This window comes from Anopheles stephensi, chromosome 3 (assembly GCF_013141755.1).
Source record: "Anopheles stephensi strain Indian chromosome 3, UCI_ANSTEP_V1.0, whole genome shotgun sequence".
NCBI lineage: Eukaryota > Metazoa > Arthropoda > Insecta > Diptera > Culicidae > Anopheles > Anopheles stephensi.
Window position 1 is genome coordinate 42,348,589 of NC_050203.1, and position 22,224 is coordinate 42,370,812.

The 22,224-nt window shown below is 46.9% G+C and overlaps 1 protein-coding gene across 2 annotated transcripts in view; it reads left to right on the top strand.

Moving 5' to 3' along the window:
• Positions 1-6,948: 6,948 nt before the first annotated feature.
• Positions 6,949-22,224, top strand: part of LOC118512374 (transcription factor Ken 1) — a 38,339-nt gene continuing 23,063 nt past the window's right edge. The window contains exon 1 of one of the 2 annotated variants that reach the window (XM_036056726.1): positions 6,949-7,923. The gene's annotated coding sequence lies outside the window, so the exon portion shown is untranslated. The remainder of the gene's footprint in view (positions 7,924-22,224) is intronic. The other variant, XM_036056725.1, reaches the window with a different exon arrangement.

Here is a 22,224-nt window from a genome sequence, read left to right on the forward strand (position 1 = left end):
ACGCTCGCTCGGTAATGGCGTGTCAGCGCGTGGAAATTGTTCAGCGACACACGGAACGTGGAAATTAATAACGCCGTGCGCAGTTTTCGTGAAACGTAGCAATGCGCAAGATGCGGCGAGTGAAGGTTCTTCTGGTACCGAAGGAGGACGGTTCGGATTTCTTCCTTTTTCCGTGTGCTTTTAATTTGTAGATTATTTGCAATGGAGTTGAGCTAGTGTGAGTGCACTGCTTTGACATTCACTTTAAGGAAGAAAGAGGGGAGGGAAAGTTGATTTGTGGTGGATTATTCACATTAAAGTTGATCGGGAACAACACAAATACGGGATGGCGTAAGCCAATCAAAAGACTTCAATGCGACGCTAAGGGAGGAACCCGATCATGAAAGCGATCGCTGCACTTCTCGCTCGCGGATGTTTCAAATGTCACTAATTGTATCAAAAATAAAACTCTGGCTGCACTGCAACATCTCTCCATTGTTTGCCCGTAGCTCGACGTTGACCTTATTCTCCGCTCTGTTCAACTGTCGGAATGAGCGCGTTCGACCGTTGCGTACACAGTGGGGAAAAAGCGTTGCTTTTGTATGCGTTTTTAATCCAACGACCTCTACCAAATTGACTTGATTTTCCGCGGTGGGAGTTCTTCTATGACACGCCAGCCGTTTCAGCGAAATGATCAGTTTTTGTGTGTGCAGTCGAGCACCAAACCCAACCGCTGTGTTGAACCGTTTTCTGCAGTTGTTCTTGAACTTGTGCCAACCCAGTGTGTATGTTTGAAGCAAAGGGGGCGCGGGATGAACACTGAACCACCGAAAAATACACAGCCTAAAAAAATTTGACTGAACAACCTCCTCCACCTCCCCCGTTGCTGGGCCTGTTTAAACAAAAGTGTGCGCGACGGCTGTCTCGGCCCTGTACGTGTCGCTGCCATGTGTACGTTAGCCGGCAGCGGTGTAGTTGTGTAGCTAAACTACCAATTGGACGCTGCAGGCCGTGCCTTGCACTGAAAATCATTTCAATGTCAATTCGACACCGACAAAAAAAGCGTATTCCTTCCCGAAATGCGAAAGCACGCAACCGCTGTCATTGCATCGGTTGAAGGTGATTAGCACAAATTTGGGCAAATCGTTTTTTGCACCGAGCTTCGACAAAGTGCGAGAGTGGGGAAAAGCGAGCTTTGGGAATGGTAGCTGTGCCGTGCTTGTGGGACTCTTCTCCGCGCGAGCGTTCTATGCCAACCAACACGGTAACGATCTTTACCACTCGCGGCACACATTACGCCAGCGCCTCCATCATAGCCAGAGCCTTTCTACGTCTGTCCTAGGTGCGGGATGGTTCTGTGCATATGATTCGAACGCAGCTACAATTCTCTGTTAGTCCCAGTGTCCTTCTTCATCATCATAGCCCATTCAGCATCACCGTCGAAGGCAACGGCTCATTCTTCACTGACCGCGAGATCATCACGACGCACGACGTCTTCTCCAACACCGACTCTTTCGCGCGATCTCCACACAATCTCCTAATACAATCTGTTCCTTCTTCAATCTTCCTCAACCTTCTACTCATTATACACAACATTCTAATTAATTGACCTTGACGATTTTGCTGTATGTGCAGCAGCAGCAGCAGCAGCGGCGGCGGCAGCACCGAAAGCAACACCGCGGACGTCGTTTCCTTTCGCTTTTTTTCTCGCCCCGATCCCTCCTCTCCCACTGCCTCCCCACTCTTTCTCACGGTTCCTCCTGGCCTCCGGCTCACGGCTCGGAGCTTTTCGCTCGTACCAGTGTGGTGGTCCCCCACTTAAGGTGATCTCGCGCGTACGATCGTTCACATTCGGTGGGGGGGGGGGAGGGGGTATTGGGGGAGGGACCCCCGTTGCATGAGAAGTGTTTCCTTCTTTTCATCAACGTCACATCGCGGTGGATCTCCCTTCCTTTTCAATGGACCAGAATCGGCAGTGTGACTGTGTTTACCTGACTTTGCCCGAAGGTTTCATGGCACAGCGGGCCAGACCGGGGCAGACGAGCGTGAGAGTTATGTTGTGTGTACGTTTGCGTGTTTGTGTGTGTATGTGTTTCTTTTTCTCCCTTTTTGGACGTGGTGAAGTTTATTTTTGGCAGCAGTTGCGCCGTTGCTTCGATTACTGATTTGTTTTTGACCTTAGCAGATGGCAAGCCAATGTGGGAATCAAGGATTAATGGTTGAACTTCGACGGATGGGGATTGTCTTCATTAATTAACGGTCAGCTCGAAGCAAGTGCATCGACAAGTTCGTGCCCTACATTCGATTTGTGCATGTAGGGCACGACACACACACAAACACTAGAGTTCAAGGATAGTTGTCAGTAAAGTATGAAATGTTTGTTGTTTTTTATTTAATTTGTGACCAGATATCCACAGTCTTCTTGCGTATTGCCTCTACAACCTCAAGAGTCTGTCTTGAGTCTGCCGTTACTAACTTCCTTGACTTAGTTTATCTGTGTGTTGGATTGTTAACCCTTGGTAAGGAAAGAAAGGACAGCTAGGATTCCATCCGATATTCGTTTGCTCTCAGATATTCATCATGTTCCAATACAATAAGCTTCAATATTTACTTCTCGTCCCTGAAAGCTGTCCTAAGGGATCAATTAATTAACATATGCTTCTCTTGTACACTATGCAGTAAAGTAAAACTTTAGGAGATTGAATCTTTCATAATCTCACTTAATGATGTTCATTATTCCTTATACTTATTCTACTTGTTACAGGCCTTTAAACGATACTTTCTTAGCAGATCAATTTCTAAACACTGCAACTCCTGCCGCCAGCTTTGTTCAAATGGCGTTCAAGCGTTCTTTCCGTTGTAGCGCGTTCTAAAGCACAAAAAACACACTATCGAATGGGCCAAAAATACATCCAACATTTCAAGGCCATAACCAAAAGAAAAAACTAAGATTTCTTCCTTATCCAACTGTGAGCAAAGCACCAACAAAAAATCGTCTAACTCAATTGCAAAAAAAAAGACGAAGCAGGACGCCCAAACAATCTACAAACCTTTTTTTTTGCTGTAACCGAGAGCGAAGGTGCACCAAGCAGCAGCGAAGACATGGAAGAATGCAACTGAAAGGAATTGCACCATCAGACGTTTGAAGGTGTTGCACAAAGAAGGAAAGGAAACGATTAACGAAATCGCTAGAGAACAAGAGGATAAGAAGGAAAAATGAATAAAGGCACACTGGAGAACAAAACTAAACAAAAAGCGCCAAAAGTGAGAGAATAAGAGCGACGCACAGACAGTTGCTCGATCAAAATCGTTTTATACGAAATGGATTGAAAGATAGCTGGCTACCGGTTGCGCGAAGGTTTTGGTAACCTCCAGATGAAGGTAAGTGATAAAAAGGAAAGAAATGCAAAATGCATTTGAATTGCTAAAAGCTTAAAGGGTGCAAAAAGATTAAGCAACGGTGCATACCGATCTTGACTTATCATCCCTTGACTTAGTGATTGGACCAAATCCTTGCCACATAGCGGACTTAACAGGCTTATCCGAGATTTCACACCAGACTTGTCGCATGAAAAATCGGCGCTTTTGACATCAATAAGTCAACCACCTAGTAAATAGATTCCCTATATTAGACATTGCTTCAATAAGTGTCTACGGTTACTTATTAATGGGATCTTGGAGATGGAGTTTATCAGACGATTCGTGCAGTAGAGGAAAGTACCATTTCGTCCACTCTCGCCTCTAAATGTGTGCGTTTTCAATCGACTCACAGCACCCAGCAAACACTACTAAGCCGCGGAAGTGCACGCCATTGCCACACTCACCGCAATGCCCCACGCGCCGCGTACTACATAATACGTCCTGACCTTGAAACGGTAGAAAGAGAAATTCTGTAACACGTTACACACATGTGACCACACGGTGGCCGAAACACTGTGGCTGCGTAGTCCTCCTCCCCAGTGGCGTATCTGCGCGAACAGGTGGGATGGTAGTAGTAGTGGTAGTGTTAGTAGTGGTGTTGTGCTTTTGATCATCGACGATCGAGCTAGAGCCGTTTGTGCAGAGCAGTTGGTGAGTGGGAAGGAGATGACAGACACCACATGTGCGGGCAGCTCGGCGTGAAGTAATTTGTACTCTCTCATGTGTGTGAGAGAGAGAGAGAGAGAGTGAGAGCAAACGGGCACTCAGCAGAAAGTTTCAAAAATGTACCATGAGATTTAGTGAAATAAACGAATCGTTCATTAAAGTACAAGCATTTTATAGGATTTGGTAATTTAATTTTTTAAGTGTGTATTTCACCCAAAAAACACGAACAACGAAACGTTCACCAGCACCTGGTACAAATGGTCGGTGGGCCTTAGTTCTATTTAAGGATCATATGCTTGATTAATGATTTATGTCCTTTTTATCTCCAAATGAGAGCAACAAGTGAATAAAGGAGAAAGTCTTTTAGCCGCCAGACTGAAAGGATGATGACTCAATTTATCATTAGCTGTAACGGTCGGTGAAAATTGATGGACGGTGGGAAACCAGGTAGAACGGACTCCGGTGTTCGAATACCTTGCTTTCAATCCTAGGCTCTAGTTTCGATGTTTGTTTGAAATGAATTGTATTAAGATAGTTTTTCTTATTTGGTTTTACAAAAACTGCTGTTCGTCCGCGGCCTTTCACGTATGATCGCATTATTGATCGAGGTGCGATCGTGTTTGCTTAGTTCTGCATCATGAACTTTAAAGTTTGGAGAAAATAACATCTGAATTAGTTTCTAGCAGAGTAATTTATAAATGTATAGCAATACGGCCAGGCCGTTCTTTATGAATAAAAAAAAAAAAAAAAAAAAATTTAAATGTCGTCAAGCCGTCATACTCGAAATAAAAATATGTAAATATTTTATTTTTTTAAGTGTTTTGTTTTGTTTCTCAACAATTATTCATTAGCAAATTTTGGAACTCGATACGAATCTCACAAGACTCTAAATAGAATATTCTAATCTCACTTGTTCAAACGATACTCATCATCTAGTTAGAACATTCCCCAAACACACACACATTTTTGTTTTCACCCAGTTTAAAATGATTAAAAAACCCCCGAAACGAGAACAAACCAGTATTCATTGAACAAAGAAAAATGCTTCTTTCTTATCGATTGCAAGCATCTTAACCGAGGGGGCCAATTTTTTTTCCATGCACAAGACCATGCTCAATGGGGGAAAATTATCGTGGCTCGGCTGACGATGGCGGTGGTAGGCGTGAGATTCGATTAGGTAATTTCCTCTCCATTTCTTCTTGTGTGTGTGCGTCTGTTTCTTTTCTTCCCTTCTTTACTAACGCTGTGAACGACTAAAACAATGAAATGTATTGCTCACCCTCCACCCTCCGCTCCCACCTGCTTTGTTGCACAATGGACCTTCTTTCCTAATCCGGTCCATTGCCTAACGGTGAGGCTTTTCCTTCGAGCTGGTTTCGTTGCTTGCCGCCGGTTTTCCTTTCGCTTTTCTTTAGGAACTCACCATTTTATTACGCTCGTTATGGCTGTTATTGCTGTCGCTGCTACTGCTTCTAGCTCCACGTGTTGACTGTCCACCGACTATTTCTGTTCACAAATTCGCCCTCGCTTATCGCTTTGCTTCTCAATTGCTACGGGTTTAGAACCATTCTAGTGTACCTTGACTTGGCGTGCAAGGGAAAGTGACGCACCAATGGATAGCTCTAGAAGTAGCTCATAGTAAGCCCCAAAAATGGTGAGTTTGTTAGATAGTTAAACGCCTCCGCAGAAATCCTTTGTTTAAATTTCCCATTTCCCTGCTGCGCGTTATTTCTTCAGAAGGTATCGAGTGCGCTAATGGTGACTCGTTTAACCGTGAGAATGATTTGCAACATTTTTAACAAAAGCTTCGGAGGTGTGCGGCACAATGAATTGTCTTTATAGATGTATACATGTGGATTCTGATACAGTTATTGTCGAGCGCATTTAATGACTTAATGACGGACGGTTGGGTAGTTTACCTTTTTTGTTACCCCCCAAAAAAAACACAATCCCTTTACCTTCTAAAATACGTCTTTACCGACTGAAACGGTTGGGCGACGAGTTTATGAATAATTCTGACTGTTTACGCCTTCTCTAGCACAATTCGTCGCGAAATGTTTTCTTTTCGTTTCAAATGCAAGCGTACATGTGCGCCGTACACGTGATGAAGAGGAAAGATCTTTACCGCCGTGGTACATACAATTTTCATGAAACATTTACCTACTTATGTTTGGCCGAGCAAAGCTGCGAATCTACTACACAGCATTTCGCTTCACATCTCCCTTTCACTTACCACGCGATCTTACGAAAAAGTGAAACGGCAACTGCATCAGCTTCTCCATCTCTTTCTCTCTCTCTCTCTCTCTGCTGTTCGCGCGGGCTTTTTTACTTGACTCGCACCCGCGTAGCAAACGCGCCTTTTGCTCGCCTTTGCATATTTCACTCTCACTCTCTGCCGAAATCGGTCGCTCTCGCTCCCTCCCGCAGTGTTTTTGCTGTTTTGTTCCGCACAAAAAGGTGTACTGCACAGAGAACTGCGGAAACGAGTGGAGCGGTCTAAAATTTCAAATTTTGGATCAACATTGAAAATCGCAATAAATCGCAGGCAATCAATACACATATGCTAGATTTGATTAACGTTTGTGAATTTGTTAATCGCGTAAGAATTCTTCTTGCATAGGTAATCGTTTAAATGCCAAAATTGACCCTCTTTCTGAATGGCTCTAAAACCGAAGCTGTGGAGCGCAATATGACAGAAAATGCGCTCGTCTACCATCGCCTTTAGCACATTTCTCCGCGCAAAGAACGAGAGCGAGAGTCAGAGCGGTGGCTCTCTCTCGTGAGCGCAGCTTTCTTAGCGGCGCTCTTTCTGCCTGAGCAGCGGGGATGTGCTAGACGGCCTGCACGTTGCGCTGGCCTGCTGTTTTTGCTCCGACACAGCACTCAGAGCAGTCGAGAGAAAACAGTCGTGATCACCTCACACACGGAGTGCGTGCGCGCGCGCGATATTTCACCGGAACGACAACGACGACAGCAGGCGACGAACGTCGGCCACGAGCTCTCTGCAACTGTATTCGCGGTTCGATCGCATCCGCTGGCCCTGGAGTCCTGCAGTTTCGTTCTACGAGCCTTTCGAGCACGCCACCACCGGGCTTTCCGATCGTGCGCTGTTATTCCTCGCGGCGGCTAGCCTTCGCCAGAACGCACCCAATCTTGTCGCGCCGAAAATCGTTTCGCGTAGTTTTTTGCTGCGGATAGTTGGCTATTATTGTGGCGCGAGAAGTAAGCAAACAAGCGAGGAAAAACAATGTCCAGCAGTGCGTGTTACACCGTCAACACCGGGTGTGTGTTCCAGTGGACCCGTACCGTGTCGTAAGGTTCGCGGATTCCCATTTCGTGCCGGGAAATGAAGGGAATATGTTGGTTCGAAAAAGTGCTCACCTAGTTACACTGTAATCGAAAGTTGTTTGGTGAAATAGCAGTGCAGAATAAGAGGAAAAAGAAGGAGAAAAATTAAGGTGTCAATCCTCTGGTGCCCACCAAAACGGAAGTGCGAAAAGCATCGATTACATCAAACGCAATCAGTGTCTGTAAGTGTGGTGTTCAGCAGAGTGGTGCATATCTGATAACTTCATCAAAACCAACCAATCCGATAGAAGCATGCCGTTTGAATGCTACTGAACCTGTGCCAGACAGCGTCACACGGCGTCCTGCACGTGTAACAGTTCTCCAACAAGTGGTTACCTTACTGGAGGCGAAAATCATCACAGTTGGTGCTAATGATCGTGCGCGTTTCCAAGTCGATCGGTTGAGCGTCGCAATCGTGCAACCACTGCTCGGAAAGAACGCAGTGGATGCGAAGAAAAGTAAAGCACCAGTGCTCGAGTGTGCGATCCCCTGAATGGTGAGTGTTTCTCGGTGTGTATTTGTTTGCAGGAAAATCCGCAAGAAGCCAAATGTCTTCTATGAAGTGATTTTGTTGATCAATACTTTTTCCCCAAGGCATCTCGACCGTGTGTAGATCTAGCTCAAAGTTTACTGCCGGTGCTTTACGTGTCGAAGGAGTAACAAAACGATATCGAAAGTAGTGCTGCATACGGCCGCCGAACGAGTCGTAACTGTGCGTGTGCGTGGTGTTTTTGTATGTTTTGCGAGAAGGAATGGAGAAAACCAAAAGAAACAAAGTTACGAAGACGATTACGCAAATCGGCACGCCAGCGCGGGCCGCGACGGTACGAGGCGCGTAGCGCAGCGAAAGCTTGAATGATCGGCAAACCAGTTTGAAGTAAAAGGAAAAGTGAAGCTGAAACTGTGGCCACGCTTGGCAGTAGTGTTGGTTCTCTGTTGATCCTTCCTCTATGACCTTTGCGCGGAAGCGAATATTACTGCCTGTGTACCTTCAACGAACCAACCACGCTGGGCAGCCCAATGCGCCCTTATTGCTGCGTCCGGGCGCGACTGCTTCGGGTGGCCTACTACGATGCACCTATGCTGCAGTGCGAGAGTGCCGCGGAAGCGATGGATTGAGCTCCACACACGCTCACACGCAGACACCCCAAAAAAGGTCCGAAATCTCGTGATGTGTGTGAGCAATCGCAACCGAAGCCGGCGATTACAGATGCAGTGAGAACAATGCAGCAATGATGATAAAAAGACCACCCCGCTACGACAAATGTGCGATACGCGTGCGAAATCGCTCACATCGAAAGAGCGGCTGTGGAACCTTTTTTGCACGGCCCAGGCACAGAACAGTGGGGTTCGATGACTCGGCTTGTGCAAGGGGTTGTCGCATCGGCGAAAGAGTTGGCATTGTTCATGCAAATGTAGGCAGTGGAGGCTGTGCGAGAGATACATCTGCGTGGCCAGCACTTCTTGGCCAAATCGTTCTCACAAACACCTTTTTTGGTCGAAATCACCTTTTCTGTTAACAAAATTAATTGACAAAAATCTAATTCTAGAACAGAGAAGTTGTATTCTATGCTTGGCCTTGGTGCGGTTTTCTCCCTTTTGTAATGGTTTCCGGCTTACTTTCCAGAGAGCGTTTACGATATGCTCGGCCCATTCGAGCCGATATCTCGGGCACCTCTGGGAAGCCTTCCATTGTTTGCGCAGCGGTGCTTTCGCGTTCACCTTCGCATCTTTCGAGCTCTTCGCTCGTGATTGTAAGCGTCTCATGCTTCCGACGCCTTGTTTAACGCCATGCATGATGTAACACATCCGGATGGAAATTCGTTGACTCTCCTGTTGTCAGTTCCGACACTGGGAGTACAATATCGGTAGTGGACAGTTTAAAACTGGCGAAATCAATCAAACTGAAGCTTCTAACGAATGGAACGTAGTTGTTGAGTTGATCCTACAACTTGAACAATGCAACATTTTGCATCATAATTGGTGTTAAAGTACCATACCCAAATTAAGCTAAAAAAATATTTGCTTTTTTTTGGGGCCTGTTTGTGAAACAGGATAAATTGTGTTGCAATTGATTGAAGACGCTACTCCATTCTGCTGCTTCATGACGAAAAAATCCTGACCCTAAGATGCGAGTGTCTTAAGAAATTGTGGTGTGTGAAAAGTGCTTCTTTAATTCGTGAACAACCCTTGTAGTTGTTCCATCGGTAGAGTTGGTATGTGGATTTTTATAGGTGGATAGAGAAGACTTTATTCTTAAACATAGTTTGGATGATTTTCTATTAGTTTGAAGCATTTAATACCACATGTATAAATATGTCAGTCATTAAACTACCAGTTAGCCAACCCTTTGATAAGACTTGATAAATGTAGCCCAGATTGAAAACTGGACTTAACTCTACGAAGGGCTAATAAACCCTCTGGAAGATCGCTTTCCTCTATCAAAGACAGCTTTTTGAGTAATGAAACTAAAATTCGACCTAAAACCATTTGCTTTTTACTTATGAGAACGAGTAATCTACCCAACTGTTATTTTGCCTAACCAGGAGCAAAAACGTATGGCTACAAATATTGCCAGCGCGCTTCAGCCAGTGAGCTTTCGGATTAATTTAACTGTCCTTGATGGGGTTTCACTGTTTCCAAAAGAACAGTAGCGTGGGAAACTGTTCCATCACAACCTTCTTGAAAGCTCCTAAACGTGCAAACGAAAATTCACTATCAACACCGCGAATTCACTACCGAACCGCGAATCGACCGATGTCCTTGACTGTTTGCGCCCATAACAGCGTTCAGCACAATCAGCGCCAGTGGCAACTTTGAATGAATTGCTCGAATTGTTTGTTTATTTTTTCGATTCATTTTTCTACCTTTTACCACAAATCTTTGGTACGGATTTGGGAGTGTGACCTCCGGATGACAGGTTGGGTGTTTGAGCGAGGAAATGATTACTCTTGACATTATGTTCACGGTTTTTTCTTCACCGCAGCAAAACGGTAATTGAAATTGTGCTGTGTATTTTTAACGGAATGGATTTGTGTCCTATTCTTCTTAATTTTGTGTGAATATTTCGCTTTAAAATTTCCATTACATGCAATTTATATTTCAAAGCATATCATACAAGCCAATACTTTTGCGACGGATTGGTGAACAATTTTCTCCTTTCATTTTGTTCACCTCTCACTGAAACATGCAACACAGAATCTTTTCCGCCCTTCCGTAGCCGTTTTGTGGCGTTTAGAATTTGTTTATTCGTTCCCTTCCCTAAATGCACAGAGTGCGTCATTACACTGCGAGGGATTTCTTTTGCGCTCAGTCCCTGTTTTAGAAATGCGCTTGTATTCGTACATACACACGCCGAGAGTAGGGACACTCGAAGGAGAAAGAAAACGGGGGTAAAAATGAACATAAGGAGACGGAGCGGAAAGCAGGGATGCAGTTTCTCTCGTCCCTTCGGTTCTGGTATCTGGTACCAATACACCACACCCCTTTGCATCTTGCACCACATTGCCGGCACTGCACTCCTCCTCCTTTTTCCTGGCGCTCCTTTCGGCTGCGCTCGCTGCGGGACATCCCGGACGGCACCCTCCTTTTACGTGCGCTAAAGTTTGGCTGCGTTTTGGGACATCCTATGTTTGATGAAGCGAGTAAAATGAGAAAACGGTTGATAACTAAAGAGCCCACAACGGCCAAAGGGAACGCCAAAAGGGAAAGCCATGGTTGCACCGAGCCGAACTCCGGAGGGGCGCAAAACAATGAGCCCGGGGAAAAAGGGAGAAAATCTAAAGGCGTGTGTGATTATCTAATGTGAAGCTGGTACAGTGCCGTGGGGCCTCCGTGTGCTGGGCCCGTTTCTACGGCACGGCAGTTTTACAGGAAATGGCGGATTTGGCGATAAGGTTCGTTAAACGTTTCAAACACTTATGCAGCAAGATTAAACGTGAAGGAGAGAAATGCATCGGTTCGGTTGGGAATCTGAATATCCTGCTGCTGTACATCATAAATGGAAGACAACCGATTTTAAGACACATTTTTGGGTGAACGTGTTTTCGAATCTAAAGATTTTTGCCGTCGTTAGAACTCTTGCTATTAAACTCACTTTCGTGAATGCTTTCTAGCATTTGGAAAATTAAGAGATCAATTTCTTCCGATAAGTTGTGCGACTTTCCCTGCTTACAATAACTTACGAACTTTTGCAACTATTTTGTTAAAGTATTAACCGTCCATTTACTTCATCACGAAGGGCAGAGCAAGACTAAAACACACATACTTCCAAAATACCAGGTTATTAAGCCAACATTGAGCTCCGATGGCCAGCCTGAAGTGTGCGAGCGTATTTGAACATCCGGACCAGTGTATGCGGACCGGAAGATGGTCCGTTGCGTTCGATAGGCCATCGGCAAAGCGTTACGTTACCGGTGGAACTCGTGTCTGCATTTCGCCTATTCGTGTTTGCACAGACGGTTGAGCAAGGTAGCCGTTTCAAGGTGCTCGGAACAGAGCTCAAAGTTGGCCGGAGACGACAGAGGTCCCCCATCGGCAGCGAATTTGCCTTTTTCGCTATACGAACTATCGAAAGTGTGAGGCGTAAGTGGCTTAACCTTCGCTAATCCACTTTCACCGCTGCTCGAGCTGAACGCGCGCACACACACACACACACGCACGCACAAAATGTAGGCAACGAAAAGGAGACCGGACGAAACAGAAAGCAAACCGAACGGAACGGAACGGATGAGGCAACGAAATAAAACCGGGCCAAACATAATCAGTTCGGTTCGAGCGGCTGAAGAACGTTTCTGCGTGGTGGTGGTTCGCGTTGTAGCATACGGGTTTTGCTGTGTGTGAAGAGGCACAGTGTAGTGGCCGCTTCCATTGAATGCCTCCCTCCACCTCACACACACACACACGCACGCCATCCCCGGTCCACCAGCAATTCCGATGTGCGTGCGTGCGTGCGAGCGTATTCTTGCGCGGGCAATGTGTCACTCTCATTGTGATGCGACTTTCGCTTTCATCAGCTCCGCTTTTTCCCCATCGGCCTATGTTGTGTCGGCACCCAGATACGGCAACGGCACGCACCCGTGCACCGTGGGGATTGCTGGTGAAAGATCGTCGATCAGACGCTATTGCATAAGCTGAGCGCGCGACGGCTGCACGTAATCGACGGTGTCTGGCATTTCGGCGGGCCACGCAACCGACAAATGTGGGTGAAATTTTGCTCGTGAGCTCTCTGGGTACTTTCACTCTGGGATGTCATTTTACTTTCTTGCTCAGCGAACTCGGTACCACCGGAAGAGGAAAGCTTTTTCGGTGCTTGGGAATTATGCAAAAATGGGAATGATTTGTTGCACAATTGATTATTGTTTCCGATTCTGACAGTGACATCAGGGGCGCTGAGCATCGTGTAATAGTACACTGTTACCAATCACTGTTACTAAATCGAAAGCAAATTCACAACACACACACACACTCACGCACACGTACTAATTCGAAAACTAACAGCGTCGACCTTGCTTACTCACAAAGTCCAATCAGCCATCAATACAACGCTCGGCGGCTGCTTGTTTGCGTAGTGTTTACAACGCGAAAGTATTAGCCGTGAAAGGAAGGTACGCGACAGTGAGAAAAAGGAAAGGCTGTGGAAGGTTAGGCAAGGGTTGAAATAAGTGTATGGACACAGTTTTATGTTCCCTCCACCAAAACGACGCCAGCACGCTTGTACACTTTTTCCCATCGAAATGCCATCCGACGACCGATCGACCGAAGCGATACATCTTGACAAAACCAACACGAACGCACGCGTGACAATACGGGCACGCACGCAAAGTGTCGCAATAACCTGTGTGCGATGGATCCAATGTCATCGTCAAATATCCGGAGATACCAGCTGCGATCACAACCAAGCGATCGTTCATTCGTGCGTGCGTGCGTGCGTGCGTGCGTGTGAGCTGTGTTGATCGTCTCGACGACTCGTATTGGACCACTCTAGGTCTCTTGCAGTCCCCAAACTCCGACCAAAATTTCATTCTCTCTCTCTCTCGCTCTCTCTCCTTCATCGCGCTTCTATCGAGTGAAACTTTAAAAAACAATCACGAACGATTGGCCCTTCAGCAATTCCCGTCCTTTTGTGCGTCGTTCTTGAATGCGAGTGTCGTGGCGTTTTTCGGTGACACACTGACTGAGTTGTCAGCGCTAGAGGTGTTGTTAGCTTTGGGCGGGAAGCTAGCGCAGGGTTTTGTTTACCAGCGAAGGTCAGCGATTATTTCTTCCTTCCAAGCGGTCTCCCTCCCACACGGCCTGGCATGCGTTTATGAATGCGCACAAGATTATGCCTACATGGAGGGCACACACAAACCCGTTCGCTCTTCCGTGCCTCCAAATGGCCCTGAACAGAGAAGGTGATTGGGCAATCGTTTCACAGCTAATCATTGATACGATGGATCGCGGCCCAGGAGTTCCTCGTGGTTTCTAACCTAACCCTTTACCTCACCCATCACTCCTCTCCACTGTATCGTTGAGAATTCTTGAGGCGATGATTGCAATGCTAATGCGTTGACAAAACATCGCTTGTATTGGAATTTGATAAGCAAAAATTAAACCAACGATTCGTCGGTTGTCGGGCTTTCTGGTCCAGGAAAATTCTGTACGCTTGTCCACAGTTTCTGAGCGATTCGCCTGCCAAAGGTTAATCAATAGTACAGACTAACCAGCGGCACACGAGAGCGAGAAAGCGAGCTGGAATGCGGCTGAGCACAACATAACACGTAGGGAGGTTCGTCGATATGTCGCAACCAGCTGACACGGCTGATACGGCCATGACGTACGGGATGACAGCACACGTACACTTGCCTGTGCGTGTTGTGCGCCCAGAGGTCGTCGGTGCCCTTGGCCATACGCACACTTTATGGTGCGTAAGGATAGAGAGCACCCCATATACCGCACATAAAACGCACAGTGTGATCGCGAGAATTCCGCCGCCTGGACGCAGTTTTTCTGACGCGAGAAAGCACACCACCTCCGCCGTTATCTTTGCTAGCTGGTGTGCTGTGACCCGTCTTACCGTCTTTCTTTTGCCGAAATAATTCACCTGCTCGTGGATAGAGATGGAAGGTGGATAAGGGTAGGGCAGCGAGTGTGGAAGAGTAATTAGTTTGCTCGGGTGCGCACACTATCTTACCGCAGTCATGTGTGGGGCGGGGTTAAAGGAATGCTTATCAACCACGCACTCCGAAGGTAGAGCATACCGGGTTTTTGGTCCCCTTGAACGATATTTCACAATCCTTAGATAGGTCGAGTATTTCCTCTAAATCCTCGATTTAGCTGCCAGGGAAATCAAGTCAGGGAAATGGCAACCCAAACGGTTTTCCTTCTGGCTGATGTCCGACTTGTCCGAGCGCGTCGCCGACCTTGGGTAGCCATCATTATGCATTCCGATTGCGGCTGAGTTACAACAGACATGCTGCCGCTCCGGATAGGAAGCATCGGCGCACACATAAACTTCGTAACTGTGTCGTCATCCGTTGTGTCGATAGTGTTTAGTTAAATAAGCACCAGTAGGAACTAGATTTGACAACTCCTATGCAGAATTTAATTGGCGTAGTTTTATGGGTGAATATGTCAAGTGTTTATTTCTCCATTTTTTTAGGTGTTTTGGGTCCAACGCCATTCATTTTCGGTGTCGTAGAGAAGAGCATTATATTCCCTCTATTATCTAACTCAAAGGGATTTCCAGATGCTTACTATTGACATGACATTCTACATCAACCTTATATTTTATTTTAAACCTGTACCTATCAAACAGGCCACCAAAACATAAGAAAGACCAACCTCAATGTTTCGATCGCATTGATTTTGTCATCAATGCCAGGGCAGGGCATGGTGTCAAGCAGATACACTTTCGATCCAACATAGATCCAATCAAGACGCTGGAAGACGCTCGCCTCGCCAGCCGATGCTCGGCTTGCAGTAAAGCAGAGGTGAAAGTGCCTTCTTCGTCTGCCTAAACCGGCCACAAATTATGCAACCGTCGGCGAATACTTCCAACCAGTAACAGCGAGCCCATTGCATACAGCCGACTGTCAGCAGGTCGTTTTCTCTTTGGCGCATCCCCATCACGTCACGCTGAGGCGGTCGCCATGCCGTCATAATATTGCAATTGCATGGTGCACCACAACTTGTGTCTGCTTTTACCGTTTTTCCAGCGCAGTCATTCCCAGATGCTCAGACTCGTTTTGGGACGGTTGTAAAGTCAAGGGTCGGAAAATGTTATTTCGGAATGAAGCTCATTTCTTCGCTGATTGTGGTCTGTGCAGTCGCAATAATAGCTAGTTTATTATACAATTATACGAATTTTTGAATCAGTCAATACCTTCCAAACATCGCAAAATAAGGAGTTTGTACCTTTCAAAAATAGGCATTAAACAAAGTTGTATAATTGATTACAAAACTTAATTGATTACTGCTTCAAGAGGAACAAAGATTCACCAGGATAGTAAGGCACCAGGATCATGATGTCCCTGGACAATGTGAGGGTACATCTTCAGACAGCAACTATAAAACCTATAGTGCACTGGTCGATGCGCGTGGTTTCTAGCAAAGGAATGACAGACCCAACACGGCATGGGCCATCTACGCGAGCCCAGAAATTGAGACGAAGATTCCTTATCGGGAAGTTTAGTAGGTCACAGCTACAGTTTGATTAGAGCGACCCAAGAAGAGCATGTAATGCGGACACGCATGAAGAAAGTGGCCATCGCTATTCGCACCTTTTGCCACTTTCTACACATACTTAGGGCTCTCGAAATTGTTATCAATCTGGAACAGATGTTCAATACCCCGAACACCGCGCTACTAGTGGAAGTGGATTGATACGATCCGCGGCGATCCGAGTATAGATGCGTACGCATAAAAAACCCAGTTTTGCTCCACATTCGCTTCATTGCACGCGGTTTTACAGAGAAACAAAGATCAACTGGTGGTTGTTCCCGATTGGGCATGCCGTGGCCTAGTGTACCTGGTGCGTCAGTGTATGCTAAGATGACGCCACCGGGCGGCCCATAGCATAGCGACCATAAGAACGAGCAAGAAGAAAGGGAACAATGAAAAACAAAAACTCGCTTCCCATCCCTCCTGACCGCTCTCATCGGCACCCTCCACTTTGCCCGTACTGATTCGCCACAGTGCCACATATAATGTCGCAGTGTTGAGGCGCCGGCATGTATATGTGCGCTTACAACACGCATACAACGATGGGGCGCTCTGCGAGCGTCTCCCTCCGGCCTGTCACTTCCTTCAACCCAGCGTGGGATCGCTGGTCGGCCATGTGGAGTAAAGCTGATGAATCGAAAGTGAAGCGATTATGCAACGAGCATAAATTTCATATGGGGTCTCAGCGCTACAGTGTAAAAGTACCTTGATCTTTTCCCTCCCTCTGTCTCCCTCCCGCATCCGCACGCTCTCCACCGCCACCCCGAACTCACCCCGGGTGCGCTACTATGCCACAACCCTTTCGCCCACCCACCCAGCCAGCCATCCACCCACCCACCAAGTAGCATCAACAAGAAGGAAAGGAAAAAAAGCCAACACTCCTTCACTTTCCGCTCGCCCGATGAATGATCTTTACGGTTCGCCGTCCTGCTCCAACTGGTTGGTGCCCTTGCTCGCTCGCTCCTCACGTGCGTCGGTTTTGCCTCCCCCTAACCAAACACACACACATAGATATGCACCCGAGCATGGACAGCATATTGAGTCACAGTTGGAGGCGCGCATACGTACGGGCATTGCGGCAACCTTTCTGCTTCCACACACTCTCTCACACTCTCACTTCCTCCTTTCACCGCGCACAATTCTGTCGATCGTGTGCGCGCCGTGTCGTGAATGATCGCGACACTCCGCGACCGCATCGCACTACATTGCGGCCAAACGTTGCGATCTACGTGCTCTCGCTCTCACTCTCTCGCCGCGCGCTCCATGACACGTCGCTTGATGGAGGTAAGCATTGGCCAGCCAGCCAGCCAGCCAGCCAGCTAGCCATTGCATTTGAAATCGAAGTGTCGTTTGGAGCTGAGCGCATGGGGGAGGTGGCTGAGTTTTGGTGGATGATCGTGGCGGGCCGGGCGAGATGGATCGGTCGACGGGTTTTGACTCAACTAGGTTAAACCGCATTTACTTGACTCCATTTAGCCCGGTACGGCGAGTTGATACTGTTTCTTGCTCCCGTTCCTGTTCGCCACATTTAACTCGACTAGATTTTCTCACTGCTCACAACTACATCTATTATTGCTTATTACACATTTAATTCTCCTTCCACCGCAACTCCTCCACCCGTTCCACTCTCAGTTCCCCTCGTTTATCAAACAGTGAATTTTCAGCTTATCAAACAGAAAGGCGATATGTTTGGTAGTATTTCTTTGCGTCTTAGCCACCCTGAAATCGCCAGTGCGCTATTTCTCCTTTTACCCGCTCATCATCAATTCTCATGCTCCACCGACGATTACTTGAATGGCTTTCCATTTCCCAAGACCAGCGACAGCCTGGTGCCCTCCCAGTGCGGTGTGACGTACGTTGGTGTGTGTGTGTGTTATAGGCTCCCCTCGTGCCAGCGCCCGATGCCCTGCGCACCCCACTCTTATTTCATTCTCACTTTCACAAACTCCCCAGCTGGAGCACCACAGCCTATTCAAACGCGAGCCGTGTGACTTTCTCGGTTGCAGCTCGTTGCGTCATCGTCAAACTATCACGATCGCAATTTTGAGTCGGAAGAATGGTGCGGTGTGTCGTCATCGAAGAGATTGTGGAAACACAAATGGGCAGTTTTACACTTTTATACACGTTCGATACAGATACGATAAAGCGATATTGGGTGTTGGCCCATTTGCACGTCATCCATACCACGATCGATTGGTTCATTTCTCCGGAAACAAATGCACGATAAGCTTCATCGGGCAGCATTATTTGCTGTGTAACATTGTTCATTGGGCCCAAATGTTGTATCAGATAAGATGCTTCAAAACGCTTTTCTCCCTTTCTTACGGGTTTCCCGGCCCTACTCGCGGTTACGACCACGATTGTGATTAGTAATTGGCAAGATACTGGTACGAAAGAAAAAAAAACGCTAACAAATGAATTGCGAAACGCTGCGGTCCGAAAGTGATGCATTACGAACTCGCACTCGACTCGACTACATGGGCCAAATTCCTACCTGTCATTGTGGCTAGAGCCTGTGTCGCCCGGTGAAGGGCTCTGTCCTATTATTAATAATTAAAATTAAATTTCTCAAATTGTCCACAGCCAACGATCGTATTTAATCGGCGCGAGCTACTTTCGGCACCGTGCACCGCGCGCCAGAACCATTGCACCGCTCGCCAGCGCCAAAAGAAATTGGCCAATATTGTCTCGCGTGTTCTGCCGGTACGCGTGACGGTGATCCTTGGCGATCGCCCCGTCGGTTTGCACCCGACGTGACCGATCTGGCTCGCGCTTATGGCTTACGATGATTTTCGAGGTTGTGATTTATGCCATTGGCTGCCCACTCGGCAAAACGAAGATCGCGGAAAACCCTTTGACCAGGACAGTAACGCGCTGCTATTCATTTTTACCAGATTGAACAGACTGGCAACCGGGCAACTTATGGCCGGGGATCAGCGCATCTTGTAGTGACGATTTTGTACACAAAAATAAATGATATAATTATAAATTACACCCGGTGACGGATCCACACACACACACACACACACACAAACACACACAAGCGTTGCCTTTTCTACGCGACATTGCATCTCTCGAATGCGAATAGATTCGTATCGAGAATGCACCACAGTCGTTCGACAACGACAACGGTAGTCGCCGCTCGTGCGATGTGTTTTTGATGGAGATCGTGCAAAGATTTTCACTTTTCACCAGCGCAATGTCTCCCGTTCGGCGGCCCTGTTCGGCACACCCAACCCAAAATTTAACAGAGCACAATTCGCAAGCGTCATCAATTTTATGACAAACGTATGTGCGCATTTGCGTCACATTTGCCTATGTCGCGACTTCTGATGACCACCGATGGCGATGGCGGTCTGTGACATCACGTAGAACGCAATGATCGCAGGTACGGTGGTAAATGTGGTTTTCTCAGCTAGAACCTGCATTTTAAGGGCACGTATGCATGTTGAATAACATGTAACCATCAATTTCTTTTCCCCATTCCATGTTGCCTAGTCGCCAAAAGGGAGAATGCTGCCTTGTGATCGAAATCACTTGCTCCGAGTTACACCATTTGCACTTGCTAGGCGATCGCAAAATCCATTTCGATTTGCAAAAGGAAGTCTTGTATTCTTATCTTGCTTGATAACACGATAATTCAGCCGAGAGCACATAAATGCCTCCTATAGGCGGCCGGTGTTGCGTGTACCTCAGGAGAAATTTAAGGTGAGCTAGCAAAAATGTAAAATTACACACAGAGACATGGCCGCAAACAGAGGCAGACACACACACACACGCACGCACACAAGCACACAATCGGTCAGAATCGCTTATTGCAGCAACACAAAATGGGGCCATAAAATAGCAGTCGTAATCAATCATTCGGTAGCTTTACGCGGACAAGTGTCCACGACGTGGAACGTTGGCCGTTTTGTTCGAAGGAAAACCGAGACAAAAATCGACACGTCTGCAATTCAGATACATACGTCTGTTGCGCTGATGTTGGCGGCGATGACCTACGGCGAAAGTCGTTTACATTCGATTCCACGGAGCATAGCAACACCGTTTGATTCCACGTTCTAACCATTCATGTGTCACGTGACTGTTGTGTCATGAGCTGCGGAAAGGTGGCACGACGACTAATTGGAAATGGCCGATGCCAAATGTTTGAGATAAAAGAAAACAATACGGAACCATTTCTTCACTCATCATCACCGTGAAGCGTTTGCCATTGGCACAATCAGAAAGGTCGGTCTGGAGAACAGCTTCAGAGAGGTTTTCCACTAAGGTAATGTTGATTTGACAGGATGAAAAGTGTTATCTTACTGTGGCTTTTGTGGATATCTATCACTGCACGATGAAAACTGTTGTAATAATATTACATGAAGCTTCAACACCATCCCACACTTGTCTTCTGGGCCGCAAGCATAGCGTGCCCTCATCAAACGTGTATCATCCAATTATTCTTGTTTGAACGGCAGTAGAAGATCGTCCGGCTACTGATGGGTGACACGATCGAGCAAATGCATGATCGTCTAGCTCTGGCCAAACCGAGTGACCGCCGATGTCGACATTTGTTCGCCTGCTAATGAATGTGTGAAAGAATAGATGGCGGTTCGAGAAAGCCAAGGGAAAAGACGTTGCGATCGCGATCTAGAAACGCTAGAAAACGCGGCACCCGGCAGAACACGCGATTGTCGTTCTCTGGCCTGGCGGTGCGAATGTGTGCGCACGAGTTCGGCGTGTATCGGTGATCCAATGGCGCTTCGATTGGACGGAGTGCTGCTGGCGGGTTGTCGCGGCTTTTTGCCGAAGGTTCGTAGGTTCAGCTCGTCAAAAACGTCACCGTGCTTGCTGCCCCGTCCATTGCAGCTGGTGCAATGCGATCGAATAGAAGGCGACAACCGGGTAGCATATGGCGTGCACAATTTGGGGAATTTAGGTCGAATACGTTCACACACGATCGAAATGCAGTGCTCTGAACGGCGAAAACTGAAACAAAGCGAAACCGGTGGGTTTGGTGTTGCGGGCCGGCGGGTGAACTATGCTGCAACTCTGTCGCTTTCTAGCCAACGAACGGCGTTTGGCGCGCGCATAGCGCATGGTCGTTCACATGAAAATCTCTATAAGGTAAACGAGAAAAGCTGTGTTCCGGTGGTGCATTGCCATCGCCAATATGTTTAAAAAATCTTAGAATGGACCCTGTTCTTGCTGGAACCGGGACGGAACCCATGAAATCCATCCATATTTGAATTCTGGCAGCACTCTGGGAGCACTTGAGCAGAATTTTACGATCGAAACACAAATCAGTTACTTGATGCGTATATATGGCGTAGTAGCTGCGTAGCATACAAATGCGAACAAAACAACAGCTCTCAACTAGCGACGCCAGAATTACCTTGAAAGATAGTGAAATGTGACAAAACCACATGTGACAGATTACCACAAAAACTGGATGATGAGCACTCTGGTGGTGGATGTGAAATGGAAGCGTGGGTCTGTGTGTTGTTACACACCCACAAACACGCACAGCCTAATGTTGTTTAATTTCTTCCGCTAGCACATCTCAACGGTGTCAACATCGTTCACAAGCACTTTTGACACATATGATTTTCTGACAATTTTGGCGGGCTGCATTCGCTAAAGCACCCATCATTCCCAATTATTCTTCACCATTTTTTAAGCACTCGATTCTGATGCTGCATTATGTAAGCGTTATTTTCCTTCCAAACCCTTGTAGTAATCTGACACAACACACAAACAGCAATAAAAAAAAATACTCCAAAACCTACATTGCTCAGTCATGACCGTCGTACTCGTACAAACACTCCCGGGGACACCTTTGATGGAAGCGAAGTAGAAGGGAAAAAAGCACATACACACACACACACCGGGGCGAAAGTATAAAGGCAGTCAAAATTAAGCTCCAAGGTGAAATGTATTTACCTTTAAATAATCGCGCTATCAACCGCAAGTAAAGGTGCGATAAGCGAGGTTAGCTGCTAAAAGCATCGCGAGTCTCGGAAGTTTGCTCAAGAAGGTAGGGCGGTGCGAAGTTTGGAATGGTCGCGTTTGAGTGTGTGTGTGTTTTTTTTTTGTTTCTCCTGCGTTTGCACACTTTGGTGT